Here is a 13,502-nt window from a genome sequence, read left to right as displayed (position 1 = left end):
ATTTTATATATGGGGACTGAAAAAATAACAGACTCAGCAAAAGAGGCCAACTCAAAACTTGCCTAGACAAGGACTTTTCTTTCATGGAGGAGTTACTATGTAAGCAGTGACTATGACTACCTATGTGCATTTTTATATTTTTCTAACCTAAATTTAATGAAGGGATTAACCCTCAAAACAATATTTCTAAACTGAAAAACTGTTCATTATTATCCCATATGGGTTGATCAGCCACCTGATCAAAAGCTACAAAATTTAAGAGATGTAGGGAAAAAAAGTAAAAATCTTATCTGGTAGAGTGAATCCTTAACCTAAGACTTTGGAAATTCCATTAAGGAAATTTGAGTTTGCTAAAGGAGCTCCATAATAATATGGCATAAGAATATGATGCATTTCAACTTAACGATTTACCTGAGAATAAATTATATCTCACATAGTCACAGAAACTATAAGCAAACATAATTCTAACTTCTGGTCATTTTGTAATATTGTTCTTAGAAAAATCAAAGCTTTGCTTTTATTTCACCCCCAAGCTTTGCTTGAATGACATATAGATTGAAGTGCTGGAGGTTAAGAAACTTTGCATTTTATATTATTTAACCAATTAATTGCATAGTTTTGGGCAAAGAAAACTATTTGGTTAATAAAGGTATGTTTGTTTTTTTTTTTTGTCTTACAGAGATGTTAAGATAGAATATTTGATAAGCCTGGTTTCTGGTATAAAATCTAACATTTATGTAATTCAAGCAAATGTGACATATAATGTTTTTAAAAAAGATAAAGTCACTTAATTCAACTATCATATACTGACTGTCTACTATATATCAGGCACTGTTCTAACCACTTATGATATAGCTGTAAATAGATCATATAAGGCTCCTAAAGGAGTATGCATTTAGGTCTGGAAAGACAAAAGACCATAAATATTAAATAGAGATGAATGCTACAATGAAAATAAACTGAGGTGATGTGATAGAAAGTGAGAAATTACTTTAAATTGGGTGGCTAGGAAAAAACTTTCTGAGGAAATGACATTTACAGTTAACAAATATAAATCATAAATGCATGAGATAATAAGGAAAGACTATCAGCAATCTCCTAGAATCAGATGAGATTATATTTATGGGGGTGGGGAGTTGAATGGTGGGGCAGGGAGGCAGTAACTGAAGGAAGCCATAGTCTAAGCCAGATGTACGATAAGACATCTGCAAAAGTAGGAGTGGTTAAGGAAGAGTTTCAAGCCAGAGCCAGTGGACACAGACAGCTGAAGGTTGGGGGCACTCAAACATACATCAGGATGATTAATCGGTGAGATGCATGTGGAACAGCTGGGTCAATCAGGCCCTCCCCATTCCCAGGTTTGTGCTAAGCAGCAGTCAACAGAGGCATATATTCACAGGCTAAAGCAGCAAGGATGCATACTGGGCTGCAGAGCAGTGCAATGTCACAGGTAGCTGCTAACTCTCAGAAGGGAAGGAGAGAATACCCACACCAGAAGACAAGCAACAGCACTCCTGCCCCTCAGCAGCTTGTCCTGTCCCTCCTTCATAATCATTGGCAGTAAGCTACTCAACACTCAAGTAGGTAAATGGACTGCAAAACACAAAGATGAGTAAAACACCAAAAAAAAAAAAAAAAAATCACCAGTTAAGGAAACTCATCACTCTGAAGAAGAGACATACATGCAACAAAGGAGGATAACATCTGAGGAAATCAGGAGTTTAAGAAATTGCGGGGGAAGAGACCTATGTCTTTGGGTACTAATTTACAGGGGGCATTATAGTCAGAGAATTTTAAATTTTTTCAAGGAGTTTCTATCTTTAGATTTGTTGAATACACAAAGAATGCACATACCCTGAAAGTTGCTATATTTATTCATTTCTGGACAAATTGTAACACAGCATATGTGGAGAAAGGGCATTGCTCCCAGGCACATATACTGTCATGATATCATTAGGGTTAATTTCACTGTTAACTGGAGTGAACTGCAATGTGAGTTAGTGAAAATGAAAGATTTTACTGAGGTCTTTCCAAAAATACAGTACAAGAAGAAAAAGAAGCAAAAATAGAATAGTTAAGTACCATCGTGGATGGATTTAGAAGTTTTAATATCTGACAAATAAGAGTATTCAGGAGAAAATTACACATAAAAATGTCCCCAAGATAAAGTCAGAAATCTTCAAATAGAAAGTTATCCACCAAGTACTAAGCAGGATGGAAGAAAAAAGAAAACCACCTAAATACTAGGCAGAAAAACATTAGAACTTGAAGGCTACAGAGAGTCCTAAGAGTTTTTATATAGAAGAGTCAAAAGACTGAGAATCAGAGTGACATCAAAATCCTCATCAACAGCAATGGAAGCTAGTAAACAATGGAGTATGTTTACTCCATTGAACTCTCATTCAAGAGTAAGGGGAAAAGACTTTTTTTTTTTATTCCTGTTCAATTTATTTATTTATTTAATATAAATATATTTTTATTATACTTTAAGTTCTAGGGTACATGTGCACAATGTGCAGGTTTGTTACATATGTATACATGTGCCATGTTGGTGTGCTGCACTCGTCATTTACATTAGGTATATTTCCTAATGCCATCCCTCCCCGCTCCCCACACCCCAGGTAAAAGACATTTTTGTACATGTAAGGACTCAGAAAACTTATCAGCCATAAAGCCTATCTGAAAGAATTCCTTAAGTACTCCCACAAAATAATAATGAATCCAGGAAAAAGACGTGTTATACAAAAAATAGTGTTGGGCCAAAGAAATCAGGAAAATTAATAGGCAAGGATGCAAAATCATTAAAACATAATGTAAAAAGGTAAAAGAAACAAGAGAAACAAGTATTAAAATTCCAGATGACTTCTTTAGGGAGATGCTAGGAAAAGAATAATTGAAAGCATGATAATGTTCTTTCCCAGCTTGAATGGAGACTTGGATCAACTGTAGACATTAATATAAACATTTAAGTTTTAATTTGTTAACAATTTAAAAAGTAAAAATAGGATAGTCAAGTTTCCTCACTAGATAGAGACAGAAAGATAGAGTGCAAACACCCATATATGCTCAACTATTCCAATAAAAAGGAAGGGAAAAATAAACCCAAGAAACAGAAAAGCCTAGTAAATAGAAAACACAAAACAAAGTAGTAGTAATGGTAATCACAATAAATGTGAGTGCATTAAATTTCCTACTAAATGGCTGAAATCAGGTTTTAAAGTTGTCATTACCTCCTAATTAAACAGAAATACCCTATTAACTGATTACACTCCTACGTATATACCATGAGAGCTGAAGACACATCCACACAAAAACTTGTAAATGAATGTTCACAACTGCATTGTTCATAATAGCCAAAAACCAAAAACAACCCAAATGTCCATCAACTGGTGAATGAATAAACAAAATGTGGTATTATCTGTAAAAGAGAATATGATTCAGCCATGAAAATAAAGTACTGATTCATGCTACAACATGAATGAACCTCCAAAACATTATGCTGAGTGAAAGACGTTAGTCACAAAAGGCTACATATGATTCCATGTATATGAAATGTCTAGAATGGGCAAATCTATAGAGACAGAAAGTATATTAGTGGTTGTCAGAGGCTGGGAGAAGGGAGGAATGGGGAGTGACTGTTAATGGGTATAGGGTTTCTTTTTGGGTGGTGAAAATGCTTTGGAATTAGTGGCGATTGCACAACACTATGAATATCTTGAAAACCAATCAACTGTATACCTTAAAAGGGTGAATTTTATGGTATGTGAATTATATCTAAATTTTATTTTTTATTTTTTTTGAGACAGAGTTTTGCTCTTGTCACCCAGGCTGGAGTACAATGGCATGATCTCGGCTCACTGCAATCTCCACCTCCTGGGATCAAACGATTCTCCTGCCTCAGCCTCCTGAGTAGCTGGGATTACAGGCGCCCACTACCACACTTGGCTAATTTTTGTATTTTCAGTAGAGATGGAGTTTCACCATGTTGGCCAGGCTGGTCTCGAACTCCTGACCTCAGGTGATCCACCCGCCTTGGCCTCCTAAAGTACTGGGATTACGGGCCTGAACCACTGTGCCCGGCCTAAATTTAAAAAAATACCATTACCACCACAATAAAAATGAATGTCCAACTACACGTTGGCCCCAAGGGACACAGCTAAAATAATGTTATCATGACTGTATTTTTGATAATAGTGTTAAGAAAGATGGGTGTATAAAACTGGGCAAATTATTAAAAACAACTTCAGGGCATGGGAAAATAACCAACGGTGATAAGTTTACTCATGAAAAACTGCATAGGGTAAGAACTGTGGATTTATGGTCTTCCTACCTGGGGGTGTTTCCATTATCCCCAAGTTAGGCAATGAAAATACAAGAGTTTTACTGGCTGGAGGTTACAGATTCCATTTAAGGATGAAATCTGGAAGCAAGAGGGCTATGAAAGCCTGATAATAAACTTGCCAGATCCCTGCCTGACTGCTAACGTAGGCATGTATGTGGAATACCCCAGAGTCTGGCAAAAACTGAAAGCCTGGGGAGATGTCAATTTGCTGTGACTCTGAATGTATTCTCTAATCCACACATAGCTCAGATGACAGAGGGTGGAAGCCTTTGAGGTATTTGAGCTGCCTGCTCAATTCATTTGTTGACCACTAAACTAATCAAGTTCAGGTGAGGCCCCCTAGGGAGCTAGCTAGGGTTAGAGGGAAACATCTGAACAGAGAGATACACTGTAAGTAAGAGAGAGAGACTGCAGTTTTAGTCTAGGCAAACATTCAGAACAAACCAAATGCAGACACACTACAGTGTACTATCTAAAAGAGGGGTCCCCAAAATCTGGACCATAGACTGGTACTGGTCAGTGGCCTGTTAGGAACTGGGCCACCCAGCAGGAGCAGCAGTGGGTGGGCAAGCAAGCATTACCACCTGAGTTCTGCCTCCTGTCAGATAAGGGTGGCATGAGATCACAAGAGTGCAAATCCTATTGTGAAATGAGCATGCAACGGATCTAGGTTGTGCACTCCTTATGAGAATCTAATGCCTGATGATCTGAGGTAAAACAATTTCATCCCAAATACATGACCCCCCACCAGTCCGTGGAAAAATTGTCTTCCATGAAACTGGTCCCTGGTGACAAAAAGGTTGGGGACTGCTGATCTTAAAAATGTCTAGCTTTTAATAAGAAAGTAAGACATACAAAAAAACAGGAAAGTGTGACACATAACTTGGGAAAGAAGGCAGCCAACTAAAACTGATTCTGAATGGGTCCAGATACTGAATTTAGCAGCCTAAGACTTCAAAGCAGTTACACTAAATATGCTGAAATAATTCAATAAAAATATACTAATAGCGACTGAACATATATAGGCTCTCAACAGAAAGATCTAAAGTACAAAGAGAACTAAATGGAAATTCTGGAGCTGAAAAGTACAATAGATGAATGAAAAATTCACATGAGCTAAATCAGTGAACTTAAGTAAAAATGATCTAATTTGGAGACCAAAGAGAATAAAAGAAAAATGAACTGAGTCTCAGTGAGATCCATGAGACAATTTATCAGCATAAATTGGAGGATCCCTAGAAGAAAAAGGGGGGAAATTTGAAGAAATAAGTCAAAAAAGTCCCAAATTTGGTGAAAAACATTATCTTATGGTTCAAAAAATTCAACAAACCCCAACAAGCTCTTGAAAAATTGCAACCACCAAGTAATACATTTTATGGTCATCATATTAAAAAAAGAAAAAGGAATCACAATGAATAATGGAGAAAATACATCTTTCTTTTCAATGAAGTCTAATTCATTTAAGAAAAATGTTCAGTGCTTTTAATGTTCTCTACAAGAAATCCTAGCATATCATGGTTTTGAAGATATTTTTCCACATTTTCTTTGAGGTCTATGATTCTATCATCTTTTTTTTTTCTTTTTTTTTGGAGACAGTGGAGACAGTCTCTCTCTGTTGCCCAGGCTGGAGCGCAGTGATGCCATCTCGGCTCACAGCAACTTCTGCCTCCTGAGTTCAAGCGTTCAAGTGATTCTCGGACCTCAGCTTCCTGAGTAGCTGGGATTACAGCCGTGGGCCACCATGCACAGCTAATTTTTGTATTTTTAATACAAACGGGGTTTCACCATATTGCCCAGACTGGTCTTGAACTCTTGAGATCAGGCAATCTGTCTGCCGCAGCCTCTCAAAGTGCTAGGGTTACAGGTGTGAGCCACTGTGCCCGGCCCCATCATCTTGAATTAAATTTTGTGTTGTGTGAGGTGGGGTAAAGTTCATTTCCCCTCCATGTTTATCAGGGTCGTTCCTGCACCATATGTTAAAAAGCCTTTTCTTTCCCTACTGAATTGCCTTGACAGCTTTGTTAAAACGGAATTGGCCATATTTATGTGTGTGTTTCTTTCTGCTCTGTCCATTGATCTCTTTCTCTCTTATCCTAAACCTACAATCTTGATTACTGCAGCTTTACAGTAAGTCTTTAAATTAGCTCTCAACTTTGTTTTGCCTTTCAACATTGCTTTGGCTATGGTTAAGACCTTTATTTTTCCATCCATGTAAATTCTAGAATCAACTTGTCCATTTTTATTTTAAAAACTGGCTGGGATTTGGAGTGGGATTGTGTTAAAATCGAGATGAATTCAGGGAGATGTGGCTTCTTAAAAAATACCTATCTAAAAGGCAGATCAAAGTGGTGGGACTCTAGTTGTGGCCACGGAGATGTGAAGCTCTGAAGGACTCCTCCTGCTCTGGGTCGGCGCTTGCCCTTGCTCTCTTTGCCCTCCGCCCTGCACCCGCCAAGAAGAGGGAGCTGATCCAGAAGGCCAAGCTGGCCAAGCAGGCAGAGCACTACGATGACATGGCCACCTGCATGAAGGCTGTGACCAAGTAGGTCGCTGAGCTGTCTAATAAGGAGCGCAACCTGCTCTCTGTGGCCTATGAGAATGTGGTCGGGGGCTGCAGGTCCGCCTGGAGGCTCATCTCGAACATCGAGCAGAAGACTGACACCTCCGACAAGAAGCTGCAGCTGATTAAGGACTACTGGGAGAAAGTGGAGTCTGAGTTGAGATCCATCTGCACCAGCGTCCTGGAATTGTTGGATAAATATTTAATAGCCAAGGCAACTAATCCAGAGAGTAAGGTCTTCTATCTGAAAATGAAGGGTGATTACTTCCAGTACCTTGCTGAAGTTGTATGTGGTTGCATGTGGTGATGATTGAAAACAAACAATAGATAATTCCCAAGGAGCTTACCTATTTGATATAAGCAAGAAAGAGATGCAACCCACACACCCAATACACCTGGGGCTTGCTCTTAACTTTTCTCTATTTTACTATGAGATTCTTAATAACCCAGAGCTTGCCTGCACGCTGGCTAAAATGGCTTTTCATGAGGCCATTGCTGAACTTGATACACCAAATGAAGACTCATAAAGACAGAACCCTCATCATGCAATTGCTTAGAGACAACCTAACACTTTGGACATCAGACAGTGCAGGAGAAGAATGTGAGGCAGTAGAAGGGGCTGAAAACTAAATACATACACAGGGTGTCATCCTTCTTTCCTTCAAGAAACCTTTTTACACATCTCCATTCCTTATTCCACTTGGATTTCCTATAGCAAAGAAACCGATTCATGTGTTTGGAATCAACTGTTTTTAGTCTTTTCACACTGCAGCTTTGGGAAAACTTCATTCCCTGATTTGTGTTTGTCTTGGCCTTCCTGGTGTGCAGTTACTGCTGTAGAAAAGTATTAATAGCTTCATTTCATATAAACATAAGTAACTTCCACACACTTATGTAGAGGACTAAAAATGTATCTGGTATTTAAGTAATCTGAAACAGCTCCGCAAGTGACTGTGTTTTGTATTACTGTGAAGATATAAAAATGTAGTTAATTACAATTTAAAGAGTGTTCCACATAACTTAATTTCTACATTCCCTCCCTTACTCTTCGAGGGTTTCCTTTCAATAAGCAATTTTTCCATGCTCTTAATGTATTCCTTTTTAGTAGGAATCCAGAAGTATTACACTGAATGAAAACTCACTTGCCATCTCTGGCTATGGTTCACAAATTGAAATGCCTCCTTTATCACATAAGGAGGTCATGTATATCTGTGGCAACAGGGAGTTTCCTTATTCACTCTTTATTTGCTGCTGTTTAAGTTGACAACCTCCCTTCCCAATAAAAATTCACTTATACCTCCTGTCTTTGTAGTTCTGGTATTCACTTTACTATGCAATAGAAGTAGCATGTTGCTGCCAGAATACAACATTGCTTTTGGCAAATTAAAGCACATGTCATTTCTTAATACACTAGAAAGGGGAAACAAATTAAAGTACACAAGTCTAAATTTAAAACTTTTGTACTTTTCTATGCAGATCTGTGCACGTGAGAGGGTGTCCTGTTTGTCTAGTGATTGTTAGAGTTGGAACACTATTGTGTGTTGCTAATCATTGACTGTAGTCCCAAAAAAGCCTTGTGAAAATGTTATGCCCTATGTAACAGCAGAGTAACATAAAATAAAATTACACTTTATAAACCAAAAAAAAAAAAAAAAAACCCAAAAAACAAAGAAACTCAATCTTCAATCCACAAACATGACATGTCTCTTTTTATTTAGACTTTCTTTACCTTATCTCCGGAGTGTTTTGTAGTTTCAGTGTAGAAGTGTTGTACTTCTTTGGTTAAATTTATTTTAATTAATTTATTTATTGAGACAGAGTCTCGCTCTGTCGCCGGGGCTGGAGTGCAGTGGCACGATCTCGGCTCACTGCAACCTCCACCTCCTGGGTTCAAGTGATTCTCCTGTCTCAGCCTCCCGAGTAACTGGGATTACAGGCATGCACCACGACGCCCAGCTGATTTTTTGGTATTTTTTAGTAGAGACGAAGTTTCAGCATGTTGGCCAGGCTGGTCTTGAACTCCTGACCTCAAGTGATCTGCCCACCTTGGCCTCCCAAAGTGCTAGGATTATAGGCGTGAACCACCGTGCCCAGCCTTCTTTGGTTAAATTTATTCCTAAGTATTTTAGGGTTTTTTTGGGGGGGGAACTACTGTAAAGGGTATGATTTTTAAAATTTTGTTTTCTAACAGTTTGCAACTTGTAGAAATATAATTGATTTGTACATATTTATCCTTTATCCCAAGACCTTGCTAAATTAAATTCAGTTATTTGTTCAAGTAGCTGTTTTGAGGATTCTTCAGGAGTTTCAATGTAACACTATATGCCTTTTATTTCTTGTCTTACTGCATTGGCTAAAATCTTCAGTATTGAACAGAATTTATTAAAGGGGATAATCCTTCATTTAACTACAAATTTCTTACATACACTTTTGATCAGATTAAGGAGATTATCTTTTAGACTTCATTCAGAGTTTTTATTTTCTTTAATCACAAACAGGTGTTAAATTTTGTCAAATACATTTAGTCTGTTAATAAGATAAATTATGTTGATTAGTTCTCAGATATTAAACCAACTTTATATACTTGGGACAAACCCCACTTCATTATGGATTGTCCTTTACATATACTGCTGGATTTAATTCATTATATGTATTTTTTCTTGAAAAATCTTTAGTTTTAGTACTAGAGTTATGCAGGCTTCAGAAGATGACTTGGCAAGTATTCTTTCCCTCTGTTTTCTAAAAGACTTTGTGGGTAAGGTTGACGTTATTTCTTCCTTAAGTGTTTGGCCGACTTTACCAGTAAAGCTATTTAAGCCTGGCATTCTTTTTTAGGACACATTTCATCACAAGCAGAGATACAGGGTTTTTAAGATATTCTACTTTTTTCTTGCATCTGTTTTAGCAGATTGTTTTCCAAGAAATTTGTCCATTCATCTGAATTGTCAAATTTATTGATATAAAGTTGCTCATTAGTTTCTGGTTAGTCTTTTAATGTCATTAGAATTTGTAGTAGTCTTATTCCTAATCATGGTAATTTTGTGTTTGATTTTTTTTTTCTTTTATCAGTCTTTCTAGGCATTTTTCAATTTTATTAAAGCTTTTGGCTTTGTTACGCTTCACTATTAGTTTGTTTCTTATTTCACTGATTGTACTCTCATCTTTATTTTTGCCATTCTTCAATTAACTTTAGGTTTATTTTCTCATTTTCTAGTTTAAGTTGAAAATATATAATTGATTTTATCCTTTCTTTTTTTAAAAATAAAAGCTTTATTAAGGTGAGCCTATTTGACATATCAATTCATCCAGTTTAAGTGTACAAATGAAGGTTTGTTTGTAACTCTACTGAGTGGTATAACCATTACCATAAATCAATTTTAGAACAGCTTCATTCTACCAATAAAATCCCTCATGCCTGTTTATACCCCAATCAGCTACTTGGGACTGGTTCCCAACCTGTCCCAAGCAGCCACTAACCTACTTTCTGTTCCTATACCTTTGTCTTTTCTGGACACTTCGTATAAATGGAATCATACAGTACGTAATTTCTTGGCTCTGACTTCTTTCACTTAGCGTAATTTTTTGAGGTTCATCCATGATGCAGCATGTGTCAGTAGTTCAATCTTTTTTACTGCTAGTAGTATTCTTTATTATTATTTTTTTTTTTTTGTAGAGACAGGGTTTCACCATGTTGCCCAGGCTGGTCTCAAACCCCTGAGCTCAAGTCATCCTCCTACCTTGGCCTCCCAAAGTGCTGGGATTTCAGATGTGAGCCACCACGCCCAGCCTGTATTGCTAATAGTGTTCTATTGCATATATATATCATATTTTATTTACCCATTCACCAGCTGATAGACATTTAGGTTGCTTCTAGTTTTTGGCTATTGTGAATAACGCTGCTCTGAACATTCACTCTGATTCTTTGTGTGGGCATATGTTTTCATTTCTTTTGGCGTAGGTAACCAACAGTGGAATTGCTAGGTTACATGTATAGTAGTTTTATGTTTAACTTTCTGAGAACTTGCCCAGTTGCTTGTCAAAGCCCCTGACTATTTTACATTCCCACTGGAAATGTATGAGGGTTTCTGTTTCTCCACATTCTCAACAACATTTGGTATTGTCTGTCTCATTTATTACAGACACTCTAGTTGGTGTGAAATGGTATCTCATTGTGGTTTTAATTTGCATTTCCCTAATAATGATGTTGAGCATCTTTTCATATGCTTATTATCCACTTGTATAATCTCTTTGATAAAATGTTTGTTCATATCTATCGTCCTCTTTTTAAATTGGGTTTTTGAAAATTCTGGATACAAGTATATTAGATAAGGGTTTTGCAAATATATTCTTCCAGTCTGTTGCTTATCTTTTCATTTTCTTAATGGTCCTCTTTTGAAATGTTTTTGAATTTTGATGAGATCCAATTTATCAAATATTTTCTTTTATAGACCATACATTTAGTTATGTAAGAAATCTTTGCCTAACCTATAAAGGCTCAAAGATTTTCTTTACTTGTTAATATAAATAACAATCAATTTCCCTTTACATACTGTTTTAGCTGTATCCCACAAACTTTGATATATTTGTTGCATTTTCATTATCATTTAAGTTAAAAATATTTTTGAGTTTCCTTGTGAATTCTTCAATCTATAGGTTACTTAGAAGTATTTTATTTAATTTCCAAATATTCGGGGCTCTTCCAGATATCATATTGTCATTAATTCTGTTGTGATCAGAGAACATACTTTGTAAAAAGTCAATCTTTTGATATTTACTGAGACTCCAGGCCCAGCATATGGTGGCCTATTTTACTGAATGTTCCAATGCACATTTCAAAAGAATATGTATTCTGCACCTGTTTGGCCTAGTGTCCCATAAATGTAAATTAGATCAAGGTGACTGATAGTATTATTTCAAACTTCTGTAAGAAAACTGGTCCTTGTGCTCAGCTGCTCTAACAATTGCTGAGAGAAGACTATTAAAATATTCAAGTACAGGCCAGGTGCAGTGGCTCATACCTGTAATTCTAGGCCGAGGCAGGAGGATCACTTGGGTCCAGGAGTTTGAGACCACCCTGGGCAACAAAGTGAGACCTTGCAGCTACAAAAAATCAGAAAATCAGCCAGATGTGGTGGCGTCCACCTGTGGTCCCAGGTACACAGAAGGCAGAGGCAGGAGGATCTCTTGAGCCCAGGAGGTCAAAGCTGCAGTGAGCTATGTCTGTGCACTCCAGCTTGGGAGACAGAGCAAGACCCTGTCTCAAAAAAAAAAAAAAAAGAAAAAAGAAAAAAAGAGAAAAAAATTCAACTAGAATTGTAGATGTCCTATTTCAATTCTGTTTTTTTCTCCAACTACACTGAAGTTGTAATTAGGTATGTACACATTTAGGATTATGTGCTCCTTCTGCCATTATAAAATGTGCCCAAACATATTTGGTAAAAGTTGTTTTGACATCTACTTGGTCTGGGATTACTGCTTACTGTTTACATCATCTTTCTCCACCCAATTACTTTCAACCTATCTGTGCTTTTATAATATATTTAACGTGGATATATTGTAGAAAGTATATTATTGGATCTTGCCTTTTAAAATATAGTCTGACAGTCTCTGACTTTCAATGTAATGTAGTTCATTTACATTTACAGTAATTATTGATATGGCTGGGTTTAAGCTATCATTTTGTTATTCGTTTTCTGTCTGTCTCATCTGATTTTTGCTCCTCTGTTCTTCCCTTCCTCACATTTTAATTTATTTATTGTTTCGGAGGAGGAAAGGGGATGGATTAGTTATGTCAAGTATTTTCCTAAAGTTTTGTTCTAGATATTATAATATACAGCCTTAACTCATCACAGTCTACTTAAAATTATTCTTGCATCACTTCACATAAAATATAAGACTCTTGGAATAATTTACTCCACCCCCTTCCTTTGTGCTGTTACTGTCATATATTTCATATCCAGATATGTTATAAACCCTATAATTAAATGTTATACATTTTGCATCAAACAGTTGCTTTTTAAAGAAATGGAGAAAAAAAAACCAGGCATTCTTACATTTACCCACATATTTACCATTTCCAGTGCTCTTTACTCCTTGTAGATCTAAGTTTCCATCTGGTATTATTTCCTTTCAGCCTGAAGAATTTCCTTTAGCATTTCTTATAGTGCAGGCTTGCTCACAATGGAGTCTCTCTCAGCTTTCATTTATTTAAAATATATTTTCATTTTCAAAGAAAATTTTCTCTTGAATGTTGAGACTTTTGTTCCTTTAGCATTTTAAACAGGTCATTCCACTGTCCTCCAGTTTTAGTTGCTTTTTTTTTTTTTTTTTTTTTTTTTGAGACGGAGTCTCGCTCTGTCGCCCAGGCTGGAGTGCAGTGGCGCGATCTCGGCTCACTGCAAGCTCCGCCTCCCGGGTTCACGCCATTCTCCTGCCTCAGCCTCCCGAGTAGCTGGGACTACAGGCGCCCGCCATCACGCCCGGCTAATTTTTTGTATTTTTAGTAGAGACGGGGTTTCACCGTGTTAGCCAGGATGGTCTCGATCTCCTGACCTCGTGATCCGCCCGCCTCGGCCTCCCAAAGTGCTGGGATTACAGGCG

At 37.1% G+C, this 13,502-nt stretch overlaps 1 protein-coding gene and 1 pseudogene across 4 annotated transcripts in view; one reads left to right on the top strand and one right to left on the bottom strand.

The window, feature by feature from the left end:
* The window catches only part of RASA2 (RAS p21 protein activator 2), a 129,089-nt gene that overhangs the window by 8,006 nt on the left and 107,581 nt on the right, over positions 1 to 13,502 (bottom strand). The gene's annotated exons all lie outside the window — the stretch shown is intronic.
* On the top strand, positions 262 to 11,914 carry LOC129397451 (14-3-3 protein theta-like; annotated as a pseudogene).

The sequence above is a fragment of the Pan paniscus genome, chromosome 2 (assembly GCF_029289425.2).
Source record: "Pan paniscus chromosome 2, NHGRI_mPanPan1-v2.0_pri, whole genome shotgun sequence".
NCBI lineage: Eukaryota > Metazoa > Chordata > Mammalia > Primates > Hominidae > Pan > Pan paniscus.
This window is presented reverse-complemented; position numbering and strand designations above follow the sequence as displayed.